Source organism: Rhea pennata, chromosome 2 (assembly GCF_028389875.1).
Source record: "Rhea pennata isolate bPtePen1 chromosome 2, bPtePen1.pri, whole genome shotgun sequence".
NCBI lineage: Eukaryota > Metazoa > Chordata > Aves > Rheiformes > Rheidae > Rhea > Rhea pennata.
In genome coordinates, this window is record NC_084664.1 from 107,345,616 (window position 1) to 107,369,130 (window position 23,515).

Below are 23,515 nucleotides of genomic sequence, written 5' to 3' on the forward strand. Positions count from 1 at the left end.
TTTTCCTCCAAAGCGCCCAAGATGCTATTTGTGTAGAAGTAGAGGAAGTTAAGTGGCAGGAATAAGTGCAGACTGCTTTCATTTTCTCTGCCATACACTCATACATGTGCTCTTATACATAAAAATGTGTGTGTGTGCATGCAGTTGTATGTATGCATATAAAGCAAGCTGCAGAGAGAGTTGATATCCCAGTAGTCCTAGAAAATTCTGAGTCTTGCAGACTCTGCTGGGAAACAAGCCAGCGTATCTTGTTGCTGATGGAGATATGCTTATCTCTGCATTCAATTCTGCATATATACGCTCTAAGCTCTGCTCATTCTTTATATTTGCTGTTACTGTGTGATACTAATCTTTTCTGGCCTTAAATGCCCACCCGTCCTATTCTTAGTGTGATTAAATTCTAAAGCTCTTAAATAGCAGCAAAATGGTTTTGTTCCAGGATAACAGTCTCTGTGACTTGTTGTACCTAACAGGCACAGTGAACTCACAAGTCAAATCATTCATGTTTAGACTCTCATCTCAGCAAATTCAATCTCAGATTTGAAGTTCTGTAATGTATTCTGCTCATATATCATGAGATAAAGCAAAGTATTTGAGGACATAATTTTATCTCTTTGCCACCTATAGTTGTTCAAATTCCTTATGTTAAATACTGTCCTCAGTTACATCTCATCACTTTCACTGACCTTAATAATTCTGAGGAACTATGACAGAGATTTAATTTAACATATCTTACCTCATAATCCATTTTTCACATACTTCTATTGAAAACTATCATTTGGTCGAAGTTTCATACCACTTGCTAGCTGGAACAGGCTGAGTGCATCTATCTATATTTTCACAGCAGCCTTCTTCAATCACAATAACTTATTATTTCACCACCACTTAATCTTGTTTAATTGGGCACCTGTGCCATGAGGTGAAATGTACCCTGCTGCTTAGTTGCTAGCGCTACTGATGACTGGAAATGTAAATAGGGCCAGACTATTCCTGGAGGTGCATACTGGAAGACTGAAGAGGGGAAGTGGGCAAGTCACAGTAAGGGAAGTTATGACTGGACATAAAGAAAAAAATTCTTTCCAGTAAGGATGGCAAAGCACTGGAATAGGTTGCCTAGAGACCGTGTGGAATTTCTGTTCTTGTAGATATCTCAGTTTTCAAGAAGAAAGAAATGGGGTTCTAGGAAAAATATCACAAAATGTGGAAAAAAAAAAAAAGGTACGAACACTACAGTGTAAAAAGAACTCCAAGTACGATGTCTACCATTTCAACTGAAACATTTAGAATATTTACAGTGTAGACTCTGTAAGTCTCCAATTGTAAATACTTCCTGGAAAATTACCAACATTTCAGCACCTGAGATAAAATACAATTTGAAGAGCCATGCATGCTCTCTGCATATGCACAAGAGTGTGCCAAAAAGATAATTTTCATAGAATCACAGAATCACAGAATAGTTGGGTTCGAAGGAGATTGCCTACTCCAACCCCCCTGCTCATAGCAGGGTCAGGTGCAGCATGTTGCTCAGGACAGTGTCCAGTCAGATTTTGAATATCTCCAAGGATAGAGACTCCACGACCTCTCCGGGCAACCTGTTCCTGTGGCCAAATATACACATTGATAAGATCCTCCCTGAGATCTTCTTTGATGAGGCTGAGCAGTCCCAGCTGTTTCAGCCTATTCTTGTATGACAGACACTCCAGCCCCTTAATCATCTATCTATCCCTAAAATTTTCTTTTTTCTATAGGAAAAAAAATGCATTTAATAATGAAAGAAGTGGTCTTTGTTATTTCAATATTTTAGTATCGAAAAAAATTGGGAAGCTGTGTATATAAAGATAAAATATAATGTTTCAAAATAAATCTAATAAAAAATAAACAAAATCATTAAATGTCATTTTAGCTTTAAAATATTTATATAAGACTTTTCAACTTCTATGAAAATATTTTTCTAGCAAACATACTAGAAAAGCCAGCTTCTTCCTTCTTATCATTTCAGTGCTTATTATCCAATCACTCAGACTAGCTGCTATATATAAAATGTTTGTTATTAAGGATGTTTCTTTTTTCAAACTTTATTGTTGAAGACAGATTTGTTAATAAAAATGTTGCATTTAGATGTGAAGATATTCCACAATTGCCTTGTTTCCCATTTGCATTGAAGTATCAGAATTCTACTAATTAAGAAATTCTACTCTCATTTCATTCAACTGTATAACACAGCATGGTAACCATGCCACATTTCCAGCTGCCTGATATCAGTTGTACAAGATGGTCATTCTTGTTTTCACTTTCCAAAGGGTTTATTTTCTACAGCGGCCACCTTAGCTGAAACAATACAAGAAGCAGATGTAAAAAGCAGTGCTGCAGTGCTCCTCCAGTGTATTGAGCATGCACAGATTCTAGTAAGATCAGCACAACTGTTTCTTTATTTATAGCAACGGAGTCTGGCATTTCTTTTTCTTTTTTACCTCAGTCATATGATCGTACCATTGTAAGGAGCATGAGGGTTTATTTATTTATTTTTTCTTTTACTATCAAATAACAATATTATTGGTGATAATACCAAGGTGCATGGATTTATGAAACACAGTGCTAAGTGCTCTGTATCATCTGTAGTCACCTGTACACTGTGAATGTCTTCTATGTCATTAACTTTTTGGGAAAAGCCGTTGCATTATTATATGGCATAATACCATGATATATTTTTGCAACTGTTACTGTCAAGTGATGTCAAATTTAAGTGACTGTCTAGACTTCCAAGGCTCTACTTGTTCCATGTCAGAACAAATTTACTATACAACCTCATTTCTAACTCTTGCTTACCTGTGTCCTAGATGTTGAGGCTGTCATTCAAACACCCTTTATGTAAGAGAGAGAGTTCCACATTTAGTAAAGTACAACCATTTTCCTATAAATATCCCCCAGCAAGACAGACAAGGGAAAATGTTCAGTGATTCATTCTCAGCAAAATTCATCCTATAAAATCTATGTATTTTTAGTGTGGTAGCCCTGGGGACCATATGTTTTGATGTAAAAAAGCCAGAAGAACAACAGAGGCAAACATTTAAATAGAAATAGATGCTGTGCAGGCCAGATCAACAGAGTAAACCTATCTTAGAGATATTCTGAATTGCTTTCTCTTTCTCAATTACAGCCTGAAAACAAGTCACATTGGTCAGCATGACCAGAAGTCCAGTCAAAGCTTACTCCCATATTGTCTCCACTCTGCTTACTCTTCTTTAGTTCTCTCAACTGCATGAAATACTAAGCTATCATGTAAATGATGTTTTATAGGTTCCCAGTATAGCAGGGAATATTGAGGCAGATCTTTTGCTGTATTTTCTAATTTCCCAGGAGAAAAGAAAGGGTTAACTCTGCAGAGTAGCAAGTAAGAAAAGAAAAATGGAACTCTTTCACCATGATGTTCAACTGAACTGGAGGAACATTCATTTTCTACTGTTTGTAGCATGAAGGAATAATCGAGTCATTTTTTAAACCCGTCTTTGCTAACAGGAAGTCTATGATTTTTTTTCTCCTTAACTTCCAGTTAGATTTTGTGCCTAGACGAAGGACAGAAAATAAAAGTGAAAATAATGTCCTCCAGTTACATAGCAAAAATGAGATATATAGATCAGAGATGCATATTGTTGGTTAGAATGTGAATATTATTGCATTGCAATAACATGAAGACAGTCAAATCAGAATTGCCTACTTCTTTGTACTGGTTTCTTCAGATATATAGTTTCTGGTAGGATTATTGTCTGCATTCATTAAGTGTCCAAAACAGAAATTATTTGATGAATTAAAAAAATAGTTTTTATTTTATTTTAAATAATGCTAGATGACCGTCTAAATTTATAATTCACCTTTAGATTTCAAACAATATGAGGAAGAAAATATGAGACCAGAACTGCCCCTTTAAGAGGCACAAGCCAGACCAATTGGCATTGATTGCCAAAATGGATAAATCCATTTTACAGTACATCAGTCAGTGGGAATGTTGGCATGAAGAAGGCAGGCCTGGTAACAGCTGTTGGCTTCTGTGATTTCTGATCAGTGCTGCAATACAGAAGTCAAAGAAACTGCCCTGAAAGGAGGAGCAAAGAGGTTTAAAAGAACATAGAGGGTCATTAGATAAGACTTAATCAAGGCACCACTCTGGATTTTCACTTAAAAGGTGACAGCAAGATGGACAGTCAGTAGGTAACATTATTGCTGATGAAAGCTGATTCTAACATACTTGATCTTTACAATAGCCTTCTGTTAGGCAGAGGCATCTAGCCATTACAGGGTACTGCCCAATGGAAAAAATAACTAATGAATAAAAGCGCATGTAAATGTATAATGAGAAATCTTTGAAGAAAAATAGAGTTGAGAATAACTCTAGCTCTACACTGGCCTGGCCCTCAGGAGATTTTTTTGTCACGTCCCTTTGCTGTTCTTATACATTAGTGGAAGAAAGCAGAAAAGTTAATGCAAAAGCTAAAGCTATTTTTTTTTATTAAAAAAAATAGGGAAGATCTGGACAAAACAGTGTGGCTCTGCATGAACCACAAGCTGAGAACTACAGGTGTAAAGCGTGTGTCAGTATTGAGGAGCTAAAAAATTTAGATTAGAAGTATTTATTACAGTCCTTTCTTTGCAAGGTTAATCACGTTTTGAAGCATTTTTTAAGACAATTTCCAAACCATATTTCATTCTCTTCTCTTACTTACAAAATGGACAGTATTTGTTGCCATGTCTACAACTTATTTTAATACCTTCTGTACAAAGACTTCCATTATAAATGACCATGTCAAAATTAACCCCTAATACAATGAACTTCTTTTCCTGTCTGCAATTGAACAGGCCATCTACCTTCTCAATCAAAATCTCATTTATTTTTGTGCAGCATCTCCGTGGCAACTACAAGAAAGGCTTGTTGGAAAGTACTTTGTCAGCTTGTCCTTTTTTCTTACTGCTTTTTAATGAAGAGCCTCCATATTTTAGAATTACCTAGAAGGATGAGGAGCCAGTATAATGTGGCGTTCTGAGAATAGCATTCCGAGTCTCCTTACACCTGTGTTTCAGGGTCTGAGAGTGAGGGTAGGAGAAGCAAACAAGCAAACAACAACAATGACAATGAAAAAGAGCAAATGATCCTCAGCAACAGCACTGGAGCTGAAATCTCCCCCTTGCTTTATTTAAGCCATTATCATTAATTATTACCTCCTTCCTTGTTCTGGGGACTCTTCACAAGAACACATTGTGCTTTCACAAGAGCAAATTTGTGTTCTATATAAAATTTCCATAAATTATTTTTTTTATCAGATTCACTTGGCAACAAAATTGTCTATAACTTCATATAGCAAATAGCAGCTATGCTATATTATCAGTGCCCTCCTAGAACAACCACCTAGTTTCACTCTTCTTTTCCGTGTAAAAAGTCATTAATTTTGCAGAGAATAGCCAGCATTCCACAGCAGTGACTATTTTTCACTTGAGTACAGTGGAAAAAAAGTAGTAAAAAGTAGATCTAGTTGTTTCAGTTTTTAAAGAACCAGCAATAATGTGATTTTTCTCTTCAAAAATTACTTTGGCCACACTTACACTTGAATATCCATAAGATATTTTTAGTTTTTGTATCTACATTATAGTAAAATAGCTAAACTGCTAAATTTTCAAAGAGTCTCCTTTTTGATACACAGTCACGTTAAAAACATTTTTATTGACATCTTTCCCAAATACTTTGATAGTTCATTTTCAATGCGCTTTTGAAGTGTAATGGCATTAACAGGAGGTTTCTCATTTGGAAAAATATTACCGGACTTTTAATACATCAACAATTGAATCAAAACATCTAAAAAGTACTTTACTATCAAAATTTGTTCACATATACAAGGATTGCAAGAAAATATGTTGTTTTTTCAAACAGCTAGCCTTGCCCAGTGAAAGTTGTATAAAGATGCTTGATCATGCAACATTAATGTCAGTAACAGCATTGACTTTAATAGTGTAGGATTAGACCTTAAGTGCTTTCTGGGCTCACTGCCATTTACTGAATGGTAGTAGGTAGCTCTTGTCCTTGAAAATTATGTTCCTAATATTCATTACAAAATGAATATCCAACTGTAGAAACTGATCTGCAGTGATTTCCTTTCCGGTCTTGTTAGGTGAGAATAAACTCTCCTATAGTTTCCTCAGTGACAAGAGTTCATAGGAAAAATATTTTTCTTTTGAAATATAGAAACCAAAATATATAAAAAATATACAAAATCACTGTGTTCATCTCTCAGACATCTATTCCATGAAATACAGATTTACTTTCTTTATACCTTACCCTATTGAGTGTGTTGAACCAAACTCAATAGGTAAGAACATCATGGTAGTCGGCTGAACCTGTAGTAGGAAGAAAGAGTTCTGGCCTAATTCTATTTTTTCTGAAAAACATTGAGAAGCCGCTTTGTGTTTCTTCTACAAAGATGAATCCTGGAGGGTAAAATGAAATCTCATGGCAAGTATCTCACAGATCCGATCACCTTACTGTTTCATCAGAAACAGTGCTCTGTGTCTCACTTTGGTAGCCTTTTAGCTACTGTATAAATTCAGAAGTAACTTAGCAGGTTGAAGGTTGGGTTATGCCACTGCTATTAAATCAGCAACAGCAGCAGACACTCTTCTAGGAGCTGTTGTAAGAAGTGTGATTGAAGGGTAGTGATTCACCTTTCTGTATTCCAGGAGGTGGACATCAAAAAGTGGTTGGATCAAACTACTTGCTATTACAATACTTGATCTTACAAGTCTATCTGTTTCCACTGAAAGAAACATGGCTACAGTAGTAACTGACTGCAGGACAAAGAGAAAGAAACTGGGTTCAACTGCCTTCCCCAGAGACTTAGTAAAACCCGAGTCAAGCGAAGGTGGCCTATGCAACGCAATGGTGAAAGCGGAGAGATTCAGATACTACTGAGGCTAGATGACATAGCTGTTATTATCAAATTAGGATTCTCACTCTTTTTTTCCCCCAAGGACACTTTAGGAATTCAAATTTTGCAAGCATCGATAGAACTGAAACTATGTTTTAGTCTTCCAAGTTGCTCTGTGCGTATGCATTATGGTATGCTTTTAACTGAGTGATTAACCAATTGCTCTCACAGATGTTGTTATATTCAGTGTACGAGAAAAGGAGACACTCTAAGCAAGAAGTTGTTGAACTGCTTTAAACTAGTCCTTCTTCCCTCTAAGTCCTGGACTTTACATAGTAAATACTATTATTTTAGTATAGACTTTCTGTGGTATCAAAATCTGCATAGACACCCATCTCATGCTTAGTTTTGAAAAAATATGCAGTTTTAAATACTTAAAATGACAATAGATGATTGATAGATGGATAGACAGACAGACAGACAGATAATAGTTTTCTCCTTGATAAGTCTAGTCCAGTATTGTAAAAAATTGTTAGTAATGAGAATTTATCTGATAGTCTATTTAATTGCTTCTATTTCATACATCAGCTCTGTTCAACCGGAAAAGATCATAACTAGAAAACATAGTTCAAGAATATATATCTCTTCTTGTTTTCTTCTGTAACATCTAAGTCAATTGTTCTTAATAACAGATGGAGTTTTTTTGTAGTCAAAACTTAAATCAAGCCAACTGAAATAGAAAGCTCTTCAGCTCATCTTATTTGTTTGCCATGAAGTACATATAATTAGCAGAGTTTACAAAGTCTTTTATAATGTTTATATGGAAGTTCTTTCCTCTGAGCCTCTCAGTGTTTCAGCTGTTTCTGAATGCAGGGGATGTTACCTGTTCTTCGCTCTGTGATTATTGGTCTTAGCAGGCAGTCATAAAATCTAGGTGGTATCTTTAGAATGAATGTTATTGCTTTCATCAAAACTCTGATTGAAAAGCTTTAGGTTTCTTTTCTGAACTGTATGGTTTGTTAACTGTTAACAGTCACAGTTGGTCATTTGTTTCATGGAAAAGTGTTTGCATTTCAGAAATTTATACTATTCAACTGTCAGTTATGTTTCTTATAGTTCTATATTATTCTATTGGTAAAATAATCGTGTCTTTCTGAACCCTGCTCACATAAGGCAATACATTTCGCTGGAGACTACGTTTCACTGGAGACTATCATCTTTGTGAGCAGGGTTCTGTCATAAACATGAACTTTCGGAGCCTTTTTCTGAAACACAGAAACATAGTGAGTGCACAAGTATCTTGCTTCGGTGGAAATTATGGAACTCCACGCCTGTAGAAGTATGAACAGATCCAAAACAAAGGCATGGAAATGATTAGCCTGCTCTGCTAACCCCTCTCACTCCCCCAAAAACAGGATGATGCATCTGCTGGTGTTTAGGCTGTATTGATAGAACCCCTAAGTCAGAAATCTGCTTTCATTAGAGTTAGAGAACAGTGAGGTAATTTTTTCTGCCTCTGTTCACTCAAACTCCATTCCTGTTTTACGGCTTAAAGGGAGAAAAGTTAGAGTAAGAAAATTTTTCCATAAAATGTAGAAATTTTTTGAGATACTAAAACTTTTCTGCTCTGAATCTGAAACTAAGATCAAAACTAATGCCTTTTGCAACCTGACAATGAGAGAGAAAAAAAGTCAATTTGTAATAATTAAAGTTTTAATTTATATTTCAACTTGAATGTAACTTTACTAGCATAGATTAAATTTCCAAAGCAAATTTTGAGTTATTCTGCAAAAAAGGTAACTATTCATCAAGAAAGTGTCCAAAAACTTCAGAATTTCAAAGACTTTTATCTATCCTCACACACACACACATACACACCTAAAGATAAGAATTTCTTCATATAAAAACATCTCACAACAAGTTTTCCTTTTTTAAAATTGATTCCTCTTTTTGAGGAGGAAATGTTCTCTCAAAAAATTCCTGACCTGTTCTATTTCAGGTTTTCTAGACTTTCTAGCATGGATAATGGAAAAATAACAGGAATATAACAACTAATACATGTCATCTAATGATTCCTACTACAAAAAGGAGCTTTCTGATTAATGACATATGAAAAGCTCACCCAAGATTTTCTGAAAAAATAATTTAAGATTGACTGCATGCTGGTTTACTATCATAGTATCATAGAATGGTAAGGTTGGAAGGGACCTCCGGAGATCATCTAGTCCAACCCTCACTGTAGCCCATTCAGGGATTGAACCCACAACATTGGCATTAGCAGCACCACACTCTAACCAACTGAACTGCATTTCCAACCACATGCATTTCCAAATTTTGGAGCAATGATGAGCTACAGCAACTTCTATTACTATTTAAAACTATCTTCCCTAAAGCCTTACAGGAAGATAAAAGTTATGCCTTCACTGTTGATGGTGGGTGTCCATCTGAATAATGATCCACTGATCAAGCCTATGCCTAGCCAAATTCGCCAAGATGCTATAAACCAGTATGAAAGTTTCAAAGCATACATCCAACAAAATAAATGATATTTCTTCTGTCTTCTGTATTTACTGGATGCTTAACTATAAAGGTAATATTAAAGCCTTTCTGGGACATCCTAGCTGGCTGGGTTTTTTCCAGCCACACACAGCAAAATGTCACCAATAGTGGGTATGTCAAGGAAAAAAATGCAGGAAATCGATAGCTATAATAATGAGATAGACATTGTCTTCATTGAAATACCCTAGGGAGGAGACACAGAAGTAAATGGACTGGAAAATATTCTCATATTTAGCCTACCTAATTTTCTTCTCCATTTAAACTAATTGTGTATAAATAAAGTAGCTGTTAAGGTTAATTCTGCTAAATCCACCCTAAATAGTCATCATTGATTTGCATTATAGCATGGATCAATGAGGAAAGTAGAAAAGAGCATGGGTAATGCACACAAACAATAAAATAAAACTTTTTGGCATTCTTTCATAAAATGCACACTATGAGCAAGCACTTCATGTTTTAAATACTGTCTCTACTTTATAGTGAGTTCAGATATATACTAGGATTATGTTAGACACATATATTGGTTAGACACAAGAATATTCAAAAAAAAAAAAAAAAAAAAAAAACCTCTCTATTGCTTATTTATACAATGTGATACCATGGGTCTACCAGAACGACCTAAGAAGAAAATCTTGTATATAGAACTTATTTGATAAATAAATATCTAATTTCAGAATTTCAATTATCTAGAAAAAGCATTAGAAAATGGCATTAAAAAGTCATTATAAAAAACAAAGAAAGAAAAAGATGTCATACTTAACAAAAAGTATGGGAAAATGTGAGTTCCAGATTTTATAGCCACAAGACAGGGTGCCTGAGATTAAGAAATGAACATTAAATATACGCATTTCTAGGAATATGAAGCCACAATAGGTGGAATGCAAATTCCACTTATTTGGAAATGAATATTTACTTCTTTAATTCTGCCAAGTGCAAATAATTCAGTATAAAAATGTTGTATGTCTTTTTCAATATCTTGAAAACTAATGTCTTTCTTGCATAAGGTATGTAGAAATTCAATGGACTTCTTAGGAAAATGACTGTTGGAAGTAGTAAAAGATACTGCCTGTTTTGGGAGAAGCTTTAATTGGCAAGAACAGCTCAGATATTGTAAAAAGTTTTATTAGAGCTAACTTCACATGGAGGACTTGTATAGTAAAAAGAAGCACCTGTAAATCTCATTGCTCCCTTCTGCATTACAAACAAGCCGGACAGATTCTCAGCTCAAGTAGCTCAGTGAAGCTTCACTGACTTTGCTGAGATCATGCATGAGTAGTAGCACTGTCGCAGAGTTCGAGAAAAACTGGAGGTATAGCCTTTCTGTTTCAAGAACAGAACTACTATTAAATTGGATTCTCCAGTGCCTGTATTTGTCTATGGGGCTAAAACCAAGGAACCTCCTCATACAAAAAAAAAGAATCTCTTTTCTTTCCCTCCTACTGACTTTTAGTAGATTCCACACCCTTTCCTCACACCTTTCCTCAAGAACTTTCCCACTGTCTCTCCTTCAGATAATTAGTACTTTGAAGATTCAGACCCATCTTGGCTGCCAGGACCCAAAGGATACAGTCAGAGCATAACAGACTTACTTTAGATTACTTTTACTAGCATGGTGTTTTAGAGAATTATAGACATTGAAGTTAAAAAAAAAAGAATTATTTGATCATTTTTAGCACCTTTTCTAAAAAGTGTGTCTTCTCGATGACACCTTTTATTTTAAATCACCCAAGTAATAAACAACAGCCATTTATTACAGTGGAAATCTAGTTCCTAACAGACTCTTCCCATTAAGGAAAAGTTAAAATACTGTTTCAGTCTCTCTGCTTGCTTCCACTCACTCTGCCATCATCATTTTTGGCAGTAGTGTCTAGAAATCCTTTTTATAAGTGTTGGGAAAGCTGTAATAGTATTTTGAAATATTGTGGAATAAGAACAATTCCCTCAACTGCCAGTTTTGCTGGGAGCATTGATGGATACATTTTTCTTCTCATTTCACTAGAAGCACTCAACATGCTCTCCTTATGAAACACGGTTTCCTCATGAACATATGGGTTTCTTGGCATGGTTCCTATGTTCTTACCACCTAAATGTCCCCTTTTAGTGGCCAAGTGCAGAAGGATATCTAAGAACCAGCTCCCTTATCAAGGGCTGAAAGAGATGTTAACTGCTAGCCCTCAACAGAAATGTTAGCAGTTAAACCTCTATAGCAAATATTAACTCCCAAACAGGACCTGAACTTTGGAGAAATACGTGATTTCCTTCAGATCCTGCAGACCAGGTCTGCTAACACTTTGCCAGACACCACCCTGCAAGGACCAACGGATCTCCTAAGCAGATTTCCCATAGACAAAGCATCTTATTCATTCTCTAGATACCTTCGCATTTCATTATGGACATACATATGCGTAATAAATAAAGAGACAACCTACCATTTTAAACCTGTGTCAAGCATCCATGTCCTTTGCCTGTCTATCCATACCAATAGATCTGAAGATTAATGGAATACATGTGTTTTGGCTACATGAACTGGCACATATACACACGATCTTGGGCCTTGCAGAATGCCAAAATTTGCTTTCATTGACTCTAATAATGAGACCTTCACCACCTCTTTTTACAGCTGTTCTTCTAAAAGACTGCCAAAGTAATATTAAAAAGGGAAATGGTACAATGATTATTTTCTTTCTTTTGACCAGGGCCAAAGAAACAGTATCATAACTAGTTAACTAATTTCATTGCTTATTTCATTTTTGTCAAGTTTTTGACACCTCAAAACCCAGTAAAATCAACTTTTCACAGTAAACCTTAGCTTGTGAGAAGATCTTGCTCATGCATAGGTCGCAGAGCATGCTTAAGAATGTAAAAATTGTAGACAAAAAGATCTGTAGAGTTGATCACAAATAGTAGGAGGCATAGGCAGAAAATCAGGGACTGAACAAAACAAATAAAGCTGGGTTTGCAAGGTTAAAAAGTACTTGACATTGATCTCCTGTCAAAACTTTGATGTGACATAGGATCAGCAGTGAACAAGGTCATGAAGCAACTTGAAGTTTATTGACATGAATCTTAACCAGGCAAGGACAACAGGTCTTTTTCAGATGACTCATAATTGGGACTGAAAAATGGGTGAATAAATAGCTCAGGAGGATGACATGGAACATTTAACCTTTCAATTGCTGATTAGAATCTATCCAACAAGGGGTCAAATGCTATCATCATCAGAAATCTCTGAGAAGTCCTTTCATGAATTATTTTGATGATGCCTAGACCTACTGGATACAGTTTCACATCTCATAAATTAGATACCAAATTATTGAGTCAGTAAATATTTGCTCTTAATTTTTATTCATTCCCAGAGAACTTCTACAGAAATTCATATTGGGTCTTTCACTGTTTGCTCTGCATATTAATAATCTTGGTGATTGTTTGAATAAGACATAGCTGAATGTGGAAACTGATGATACTGTAAATTGTTGTCATGGAACAGCAGCCAAACAGTCCCTTATGAATCCTCTTCGAGACTCAAAAAGAAAAGCCTTAGGCACAATTTTTCTTCAAGTTTTATTCTTCAATTTCAAACAACAAACTGGTCATTCTGATTATTGCTTATTGATCTCCTAGAAATCATCCCTCAGGCAGCACCTATTTGATTGCTGTGGGTGAGTTTACACTGATGTGACATAAGGGCTTGTAAGGTTTAATTCATGTTATGAAATAAAGGTAATTTGTTTACTAGGCCTTTGTTTACTAGGATTTCCAGAGAATTTAAGTCACCCAAGAATCTAAATCCCTTTGAAAGTCATTGAGACTTAAGAACCTCAGTAAGTAAGGCAATTCCATGATCCAGCACTAAGTTCATGCCAAATCATAAACAAATAAAAAAATACGCAGTTCTCTAAGTTTCCAGGAGCACCAAAGATTTAAATTTCCCTAGCCCGCAAAGATTCATGCAGTCTTGATCCAGAGCTTTAAAAGGCCCATTTCCAAATGTTAATTCTGTGCTTGTGTTATTGATAACAGGAAGGCAAATGATCACTCTGTTTACTAGTTATGCGCAGTTTTATAATATAATTATACATTGTAATTCTGTACTATATGAAGGTAGAAGCCATTCCACATATTAACCTACAAGTATTTGTAGAAAAATAAATGTTCTCAGCCAGTTAAATTTCTTCATGCACAACAATTTAGTTCCAAAAGCTCATTTTATAGACTTGAGAGACTGCAGGAATAAATACTGTTTTTCTCATATGCAAAACATACTACTACATTATTGATTTCATTGACAGTAAAGAAACCCTATGGTTTACAAGGTCATTTACTTCACTTGGCTTTTTTTGCAGAGATTTCTTCTTGAAAGCATCCCTAAGATCCTAAAATGTTACAGGAAATAAGTTGCTTATTACTCTTGAAAGCATGGATTTTCTCAAATCTCATGGATTTTCTCAAAAAAAGGGAGAGGAGGGAAACACAATGTTGCATATACTCTTTCCTTGAGCATTGCAACAGCTTCAGATTTTCCTGCCCAAGGAAAATTCTCTGCATCATTAGCACAAAGAGCTGGAGGTTGTAGTTTGATTTTCTTTCTAATCTTGGTTTTAATTGAAATAAAATCTTCCATGCTTGCTTTCATCCTTGAGTTCAATCTTTGGAAAGGACCAGGAATGACATATCAGATTTTGTTCCTTTATAGAGATCTTTTGTCGACCTTGAGCACGAAAGAATTCTGTCCCAGGGAAAATATATAAAGTACTGAATTTTAAATTAACTTGTTGATGTCTATCTATTTATATCCAGATATTTACATGGCTTTTCCCAGTTTTATATCTGAGCACCTCCAGCTGTTTCAAGGTGGCAATGCTCCTTTTCTCCACTCTTAAATAAATCTAGTTTAATCTAAAAAACAAATGTCTTCCTTTCTCTTCTTCCCCCCTCTGATTTCTTCTATCAGAGAAATTTTTCATAAGGCAGGTTTGTTTTTTCCTTAATGTATCACAATATATCTGCAAGACAACTGCTGAATTAAGAAATGCTCTCAGCCAGGTGAATAGGCATTCCTACTTTTTCTCGTAGTATGCTCCACACTCCTGATTTAGCTGGGAAGGTCTATCTGTTGTTCTATTACTGTTGTTGAACATTTTCACTGTTCCACTGGGACAAGGGTGTCAACTGTGGTCATGGAGTTAGAAAGAAAAGTAGACTCTCAAGTAGCCAGCAGTTTTCATCCTGAGCATTGAAAGAAAATAAGGACAGCAAAGGTTACAGGTCTGTTTCCTCACTGAGCAGGACTGAAAACAAGTGCAAGTCAAGTCCTTGATGCAGTCTGAAGTCTACCAGAAGGCAAACAAAATTATTTTTGAGTTAAAGCAGCTGGCAACAACATTGTACTAACTCACTGTAAAGAGACTTCATGCAGGCAAATGCATGAAACAGTCCTGGAGTAGCAGTGAAAAAGAGCATAAGGAAAATAGTTACCACAATTAGAGACCTTGCACATCAGGTCTACTACTTGTTATTATATAAATATGCATTTCCTATTTTCCGTGTTTTATTGACCTATGTCAGCTGAAAAACACCAGCCAGCATTTTTGACTTTCAAGGGAGGAGAGAATGCTCCTAGGATCTGGATACAAACGTGACAAGCTTTACAGAAAATATGAATAAAAGATGAACTGATTCCTGTTCTAGGGTGAAAGAATCTTTAAAGAAATATTTTTTCCTGTGAGGAAAACAGATTTTCCTGAGTAGTAAAATGTTCAAAAGAATCCTGTCTCTTTGATTACTTACAGCATTTTGAAGGCACTGTTCTTACCCTTGTTAATCTCTGTGATTGACAAGGTCTACATTTGACTGCATTTCTTTCTTCATTAGACAGCCCTATTTTTCATTTTAAATAGTGCAACAAATCCACTGCCACATAAGTATTTCAATGTTGTCACTAGACCTGTGCTGCAGCAATTTAGAACTTCAGAGAAACATGTGGGATTGAATCGTGTCTTTCTGTCTAAAAAGAAAGACACTTAAAAATTCTCCTAAAATTTAACCCTAGAGGGTCACTGTCATATGAGAGTTGTTCTGGCAAAGACAGAAGAGTAGATCAATAACTAACTGCCTAGGCTGCTGTAATTTCATTATATGTTCGTTATAATAACGGGAGTCTGGAGAATTAATAAAATAGTTGTGTCATCTCCTTAGTTCCCATTTCAGTGCTATATCTTCTGCCTAATCCCTGATGGGTTTAGGTGTTACTTCAGGAAATTAGTATTTTAACGGCAGTTATAGAATGGTAATAGGAAATTAACCATTCAGGTTAGTAAAACAGTACATTTTGTTCACTCGCTAAGAACCCAGAAACATAAGTTCTTATGCAGGCATTTGGGTCTGAAAAGCTAGACCTAAATTATTGTAAAAACATTGATCTCTTCCTTGTGTGGAGGTTGGGAATGATTCATTTCTGGGATGCATTTTATAATGAAGATCAGTATAGGAATAAACAAAAATAAGTGTATAACTCTTCATGTGGCATAGGACGGGATGAATCACTTTTGCAGATATTTCTGTTCTGTCATTAACTGTGTAAGGAGTCTGCAAAATGAGCACAGATTAGATACCTAACCCAGACTGCTGAACTCAGGTGCTTTGCTGTAAGAGTTTACCCGTGTAGCCCCCTTCCCATATAGAAGACATCTTCCACATGTCGAGTATCATAGTTGCATAATATTAAATCAGTTGCACCTCTTGCCTCTTCTTAGGGCTGCCTTGGTTTCCGTTACATGCCACAGAATGTGTGCCTTTTTTTGCAGTGCTCTGCACCCATCTGCTGAAGGCTTCTTTTCTTGCAGTATTTGAATTCTCTGCTCTTTTAAAAGTGGTAAAGAATTTTTCAACCTCGGCAAACTTCAGTTTGGACTGGGGAACCTTGGTCCTTTTGCAAATTCTAATTGCTCTGTTATAGATTAATTGAAAGATTATTTTGATCCAGATCTCAATCAAAATCTGGACCTTATCAGCCGCCTAAACGGTAGGATTAGCTCTTCAGGTTTGTTTCAGTCACAGAACACCTTGTGTTTTTGCCATCTTTTGTAAGCTTATGGTTTAAACACCAGTCTCTGTGGGTGATATCCACTGTTCGATCTCTCATTTCTTCAGCTGTTTGTCTTTAAAGAAAAGCTAACTAGATGTCGTATCCCCTAATTTTGCTTTAATATCCCCTAACATGCTATCATCAGTTGCCTGAGGCCTGCTCGCACTCTCCCCTGCTAGTCTCAGATCTGATAGGACATTAAACTGTTCTTTTCTCCTTGTTTGGGTATTTTGTCAGTTAGTTTTATTCCTTCCTTGTATTTCTCAGAAATCTCTCAGAGGCAAGAAGTAAAAAGGTAATCCATCAGGAGCTGTGTAGCTTAGCATGATCTCCCTGTGAGGGCTTCCTCCGTGCAAAGTCCAGCACTGCTGTCTCGAGGCTCTGCACTCCTCAAGTGTCCTCAAGCGCAGATCTATCCAGCTGTGAGGCAATCCTGAGACACTTCCTCTATTTTGACAGATACTGCCGAAAGAAGGATTTAATCACCTAAACTGGGGTCATGGCTGCGTGTCGTTTCTCAGGCTCTGCTGGTACTCTGAGCAGACGCAATCTTGTTTTTCCGCAGCTGTCGGTTCTCTGGCACAGTGAGTAGAGCACTGGGCCAGGCTTATCAGATGAGGCTCAGCACTAAGGTAATATAAGCACACTGTTTCCTGCTGTCCCAGGGTACATGCAGCAGGAGCTCTGCACAGAGCAAAACACAGTGTAGATATAACTGGGGGTACAGAGGTGAAAGTAGGATAAATTCAGAAGTGGAATAATCTTTAATGTTGCCCTTGCAGTGTGTGAGCTGGCCACACTGAACTCTCCTCTTCCTTTCCCAGATTCTTCCATGTCTCCAAGTCGTAGCTTGTCTCTATCTTTTTCAGTCAATATAGTGCAGATCACTGTCACTGTAGCACTTGCTCACCTCTAATTCCACATGCTCTATTTATTCTTTGGACAACAAGCTACTGTGGCAAGACTATATTTCCTAATTCAGCACAGAATGGGGATTTTAATGATGAGGAACAAAATCGACCCCTAAAGAGCTGTTAGCCATAATGTCCTTTTGGAAATGGTTATTTGTCATTCACAGTAACAGGTCTACGAAATTATCATGTGATCATCACGCATTTAAAAATAAAGAAAAGAGGGGGGAGAGAACACCCTCACCCTGATGGAAATCGGTCCCACTTTGTAGGGTTTGTTGTTGTCTTGATTGCAGTGAGGTTACAGGCAGCAGCAAAGCTCTCAACGAATAACCCTTATTATGTATTACATGCTGCATGATTTATGCTGAACATGGCACCTTATGATCTGTATTTCTACCATCCTTTCATAATGCTTTCGTGACCTAGCTCTGCTTGTCCTCTCTTTAACCTTTATTTCAAAACGTATTTACAAGTATGCATATTTTACATATTCATATGGCATTCTGCCCATTTGCCTGCTGACTCCACCTTCAAATAATACTGGAAGCCTGATAGGTTTTAATGCATTCCTGCTTTTAATTTTTCTTTCAGAATGGACCAAGGTCCAAAACCAAAAATACCTATCATAGCATTGTTCTTCATGAACTGGAAATGGAGCAAACTCATTCTCATTACAGTTTTAAGTAAAATAACCTCCACTAGTCCTCCAGTAAATGTAGTGGGAGGAAAATCTAATGCATATTAAAATAGACTGCTTCTTGCAGACAGGGTCATTTAACAGTGCTGATGAACCAGAAGGAGTTATAGTAACGTAGGAATAATTCCTTCATCTATAGATGTTTACATATGCTATGCAGTGAAAATTCACTTTGGGGGAAGCCAACAAAAACATAAAATTACTTTTATGTTGAGGACTACATGGTTTTTGATTGCTTGAAGATAATTTTCTTTTTAAAACTAATTTTAAGTGTTTCTTAGCATTCTAAATCATCTAAATGTTTCATAGCTTTATAAATCCTTTTGTAAGACACTTGGAATTAGATTGATGAAAAGTGCTATATAAAAGCCAGGTATTATTACTATTAGTAGTAGTAGTTTTGCAGCCTTGAGCTGATAATCTCTCTTTTCCACTAATGTCTACCAAAGAAGCACTATACTATTATCAGCTTGATGCATTTGCAGTATTATGCCCAGAAGTGCCTTGGGTAAGATAACCAAACACTTTAAATATATATGCAAGTCTCTGTGCAAAGCCCACTTTCTTTTAAGCCTATTTCTGTCCTAATGGGATTCATTGCTTCCCTAAGCAGCCCTTGTAATTTTCAGCAAGGTCCTTTAACTCATTTAATGTGCAACATTTGTTCATGCCTAATTTGTCTGAGCCAGGCCATGTTTGTGTTTTCCTTGAGTTGCAGAAAGGTTGATTGTGAGGGTGGAACCGCCTGCCTCCAGTGAATATATTTCTTTCCGAATTACAGTAATTACTGCAGGTTTCATTTGGTTGGTGCTCTCCTCCGTGCCCCTCCTTGACAAGGTTAACAAGCAGAAGGTAACTGAACATCAAAAGATAAGTGTCTAATCACACGGGCAATTGTTGACAGTACCATTTCTCTAGTAATGTAGTGGTGATAACATTCTGTACTGGATTCTGCTGCAAAGGTGCATAGGAATTAAGTTTGCAACCCTAAGGGTAGCAATTGTAGACATCAATGCATCTGCAGTACCCCTCCCTGCTAGGCAGACACAGGAGAGAAAATGAGCCTCTTTTTTTTTCCTAATACCCTCCTTCAAAACTGCATATGCATATATGCATATGTATCTGTGTATGTATAATGTACATTTAAAATATATCTCACTGGGACTATATATATAATTATGTCTTATGTCCATGTATATATGTATATGATCTCTCTCTCTCTCTCCCCCTGTATATATAATATATGTTTGTGTGTGTGTCTGTGTGTGTGTCTGTGTGTGAGAGAGAGAGTGCATGCATATGTGTATAAAAGGGAAAGGCAGAACTCTGATTTTGCCTGAAGAAATCCAAAATTTTATTATAAATCTGATTTGTCCTGAAGTATTCTAAAATTAGTTCACTTGTAAAGTACTTACACCTGTCAATGGACATCTTAAGCTGCATTTGGTGACCTCAAACTCTTAAATGTAAAATTATGAAGAAAAATCTACCTTCAGTTATTTTCTCCTGGTGACAACCGCATAATAAGGGAGCAGATATTTTAGTTCTAGCATAATTTCCCTTTGAAGTTCTTTCCTTTTAAAACTTCACTTACAATACCTTGTATCACCAGACCATCCAGTGCTTAATGAACTGGAAGGCTTAATATCAAAAACACATTTGCTAAAGCGAAAAGATTTATTTTAAAAATTTTGTAAACATCAAATATCTCAGAAGCTTAAGGTAATTAGCTTAATGAATCAAAAAAAATTCTAATACCCCTCACCTAGAACATTTATACTGTCTGCACTTACCCTAATTTTCCCAGTGATCTGATCACCTCTTAATTACAGTCAAGCTAGACTTTAAAAAATTATTAATATTCATATAATTGTATAGTCTCTGCAACTGTGAATACTTCTCAGACCTGACAGGGATGGTGGAAGTTCTCAGACAGGTAAATGACATATTTATAATTATTCTATTACGAGATTAAAAATCGCAGATATTTTTAATAACTTACAAACTGGTTTCCAATCTGATCTCATTTGATTGTGCTTCCAAAAGCTAAATTTCTGGTAAAATTGCCAGAAAGTTTCATTTGATTTGTCTTAGAGTGAGAGGCAAAGAAGTATACCTACTTTAAAAGGACACTCATTTTGGGAGCATTTTAACCTTGTATTTGGATGTGAAATACTCTTTGGAAAATGCTAAGAATTATTAGTCATTCCTATCATCAAAATAATTGTTATCTGGGAATTTTTATTAGAGGTCATAAAACACAAATCTCACATACAAGGGACATATAATTTCATGGTTGCATCCTAGGACAATTAAGGGAATGGAGCTCATACTCTATCAGGAAAGATTAGAAGAGCTTGGTATCTTTTGGTCTAGACATATGTATACACAAATTTTTCAGGCTCATTAGTCCTAGGGAGGTAGAACTGTTTAGCTTAAAACATAATATTGACAAGAGGTTGATTTTGCTGGGAATAGATTTAGGTTGGGAAAAGAAAATTGTTTCACATCTAAGGAATGAATGTGTAGCATGCCTTCACAAATTTTTCAACGAGGGCGAGAAAATAAATTGCTGTGGCACTTATGTCCATGAAAGAGATTTCTATAACTAAAAGAACAATTCTTGGAATAGGGAATTAAGTTTATTATGCAAATCTTTGAAAAGTTAGTCTGTTTGTCTATGCAGAATAGTTTGAAAGGACAGTGTTTTAATACTGTTACTATTTTTGTATTAACCTCATGCTTTGAGGCTTCCACTAGTAACCTGTGAGGACTAGGAAGCTGATGACACTTTGCCTTTTGTCAACTTACTTCTGTTCTTCAGAGCACTAGATATTGGCTGCGTATAGGGTACTCTTAACAGTAAAACACTTTCTGAAGCATCTTCTTCATACTCTGAGAATGAATATGAAAATCCTATGCTAGGATTTCATAGAGACCCCAGGGAATTTTTCACCTGAGTAAGACTGTTGGTTAGACCAAGTAGATTCTTCTGTTGGGGTCTGTCTCCACTGCTAACATGACCTAAGAGTTTAACTTGGGGGGAGGGGTTGCAATTGAAGGGACCTAAGAGATTGGTAATTTCTTCAACTTCTCTTCCTGAGGCAAGTTTTTGTTTTAGCATTTCTTCTCTTCTAAGCAAGTTTTAAATAGAGCATTGGGAAGCTTGCTAAGGCTTATGATGTGTATAGTAGGAGTTCAGTGGACCCTTGGACACTATCAGTCACAGAAGTGAAGGGTGAATCTAGACTAGGGGAATCCAACAGTATTTTTTGATCTTATGTTTCATTCTTTTGCTGTGAAGACCAACAATAGTGCACCAGAACTCATCCAAACATAATCTCTCTTCCATGCTAATCCAGATTTTAGGTGTCATTCTGGATTTTTTTAGGTTTTGGTAAGTGACAGGCTGAACTGAAAATTACAGCTGTCAGGAAACTAAAATTACTAATCTAATAGAAACTGGAATTAAAATGATATCAGAAATAAAAAATAAAAGGTCATATTTTATGTGCAAAAGGTATTTCAAAAGTCAGAAGACCATCTTGCTTCAGTTCTTCTGCTGTATTTCCTGAAACACCATCTTCTTGGTATCTGGGATCTGAATTGTTCTTTACGATCTGGAAGTACTGAATAATCAATCTGATGTTTGTGTAGCCTGGCGGGTGAGCTGCCCATAGCTAGGGATTCTGGAAACCCTCATTCCAGAAATTAAATAACTAACCATAAATTGACAAATGAACTTGTATATAGAAATAGCCGCATGAATATAACTAGTGCACAGACATCAGCTGTTTCTGCCCAGCATAGCCCAGAATATGTACTACATAATAAGGGAAAGAAGAGAGGACACCATGGTTCTCCCAGAATTAAATGAGATCAGAAAAAGTGTTGGCTTTAACATAAACTGAAAGAGTGGGCTGTGATTTAAAATAGGTGAGTAAATAAAACTTAATTTGTTTATGAAAGGGTCTTAGATAGCATCACTGCTGTTTCTTCATGTGACAGGGGAGAGGCAAACTCAAACCTTCAGGCTGATGTGCACCATGCAAACCAAAGGCAAAGACTCCTTGACGTTTAGCTCTGTGCTGATGCATGCTGAGTATTAGAAACCAACCTTCAGAAGCAAAAAGCAGTGGGAACATCTACTGTCATCAAAAAACTGAAGGCAGTGACTGTAAGGTAGGCTGTGATGATTATACAAAGAGCTACAAGAGGTAAGCGGATAATAGGTTTCTGTTTGAACATTGCTTCACTTTACGGAGGGTGCACTCACTGGCTGCCCAAGTAGTGAGTGATGTTAGTTAACTGCTCTGGGGGAATACGGACATTCAATCCACTTACTTGGGACAGTTAAAGTAGACAGTAGTCAGAGGACCAAAAGTAAGACTCAGAGTTCCTTTCTGTGGCCTGTGAAAGGAGATTAACACAACCAGAAGGCAATTCAGAGAAATTAAAGTTGCCTAACTTAGATGCCTAAATTAGACAGTTGTGAATACCCCTCGTGGTGAATAATGTGTCAATGATGTTCTACAGTAAAAGGATTCCTAACTGCAGAACCACAGCATAAAGAAAAAATAACTTCATAAAAATATTCCCTACTGAAAGATGGAAATGGAAAAGGAATTTATCTCAACAGGTAAACAGTACTTCCTCCTTAAGATAGTGCATACTCTGGAAGAAACTAACATGGCATATAGTCTACTCCAGCTCATAAACTTCAGAGAAAAACATATCCTCTCTCTTTTGAAACTTTAATTACCCCAGTCTCAAAACCTGTCCATGTTTTGATAAATAGAAAAAGATAGAGTAAGGCAACAAATAGCGAGGCATGTGCTGTAAAAAAGAACAAATTCTTCAATAGCAACAGCCTTTATACGTGGAAACAGAAGAGTGTATTCTTGTGGGAGGTGAGACTATTTTATTTTACATCACAATATTCTGTTTAAAATCATTACTTGAGAAAGAGAGGGTAGGAGTGAGCAGCCCTAAAGAGATATTGTGCTGGCTGTGGATCTCTAAGCCACATTCTCCTGGAGTCAGATGCCTATTTTCTAGTGGACATTTGTACTGCCAAGAATACATCTACACTTGTATCAATATGTATTTTCTCCCTCATCTTTTGGCTGAAGACAGACCTCTTCAGATAATGTAGTATTACTGACACACAGAAGGATTTTCAGGTCATGGGGCTGCTGCTGATTTACATGTAGATTACTATTCAGAGCTACACATGCTGCCAAGCTCATTTCACTCCAGATGAAGAAAGGAGAATATTTCACAGGCTTTTTCACAAACTTAAATGGGTTTTCATTTTTTGTAAGAGGACAGGTTTGCTATTTTGTTATGCTTA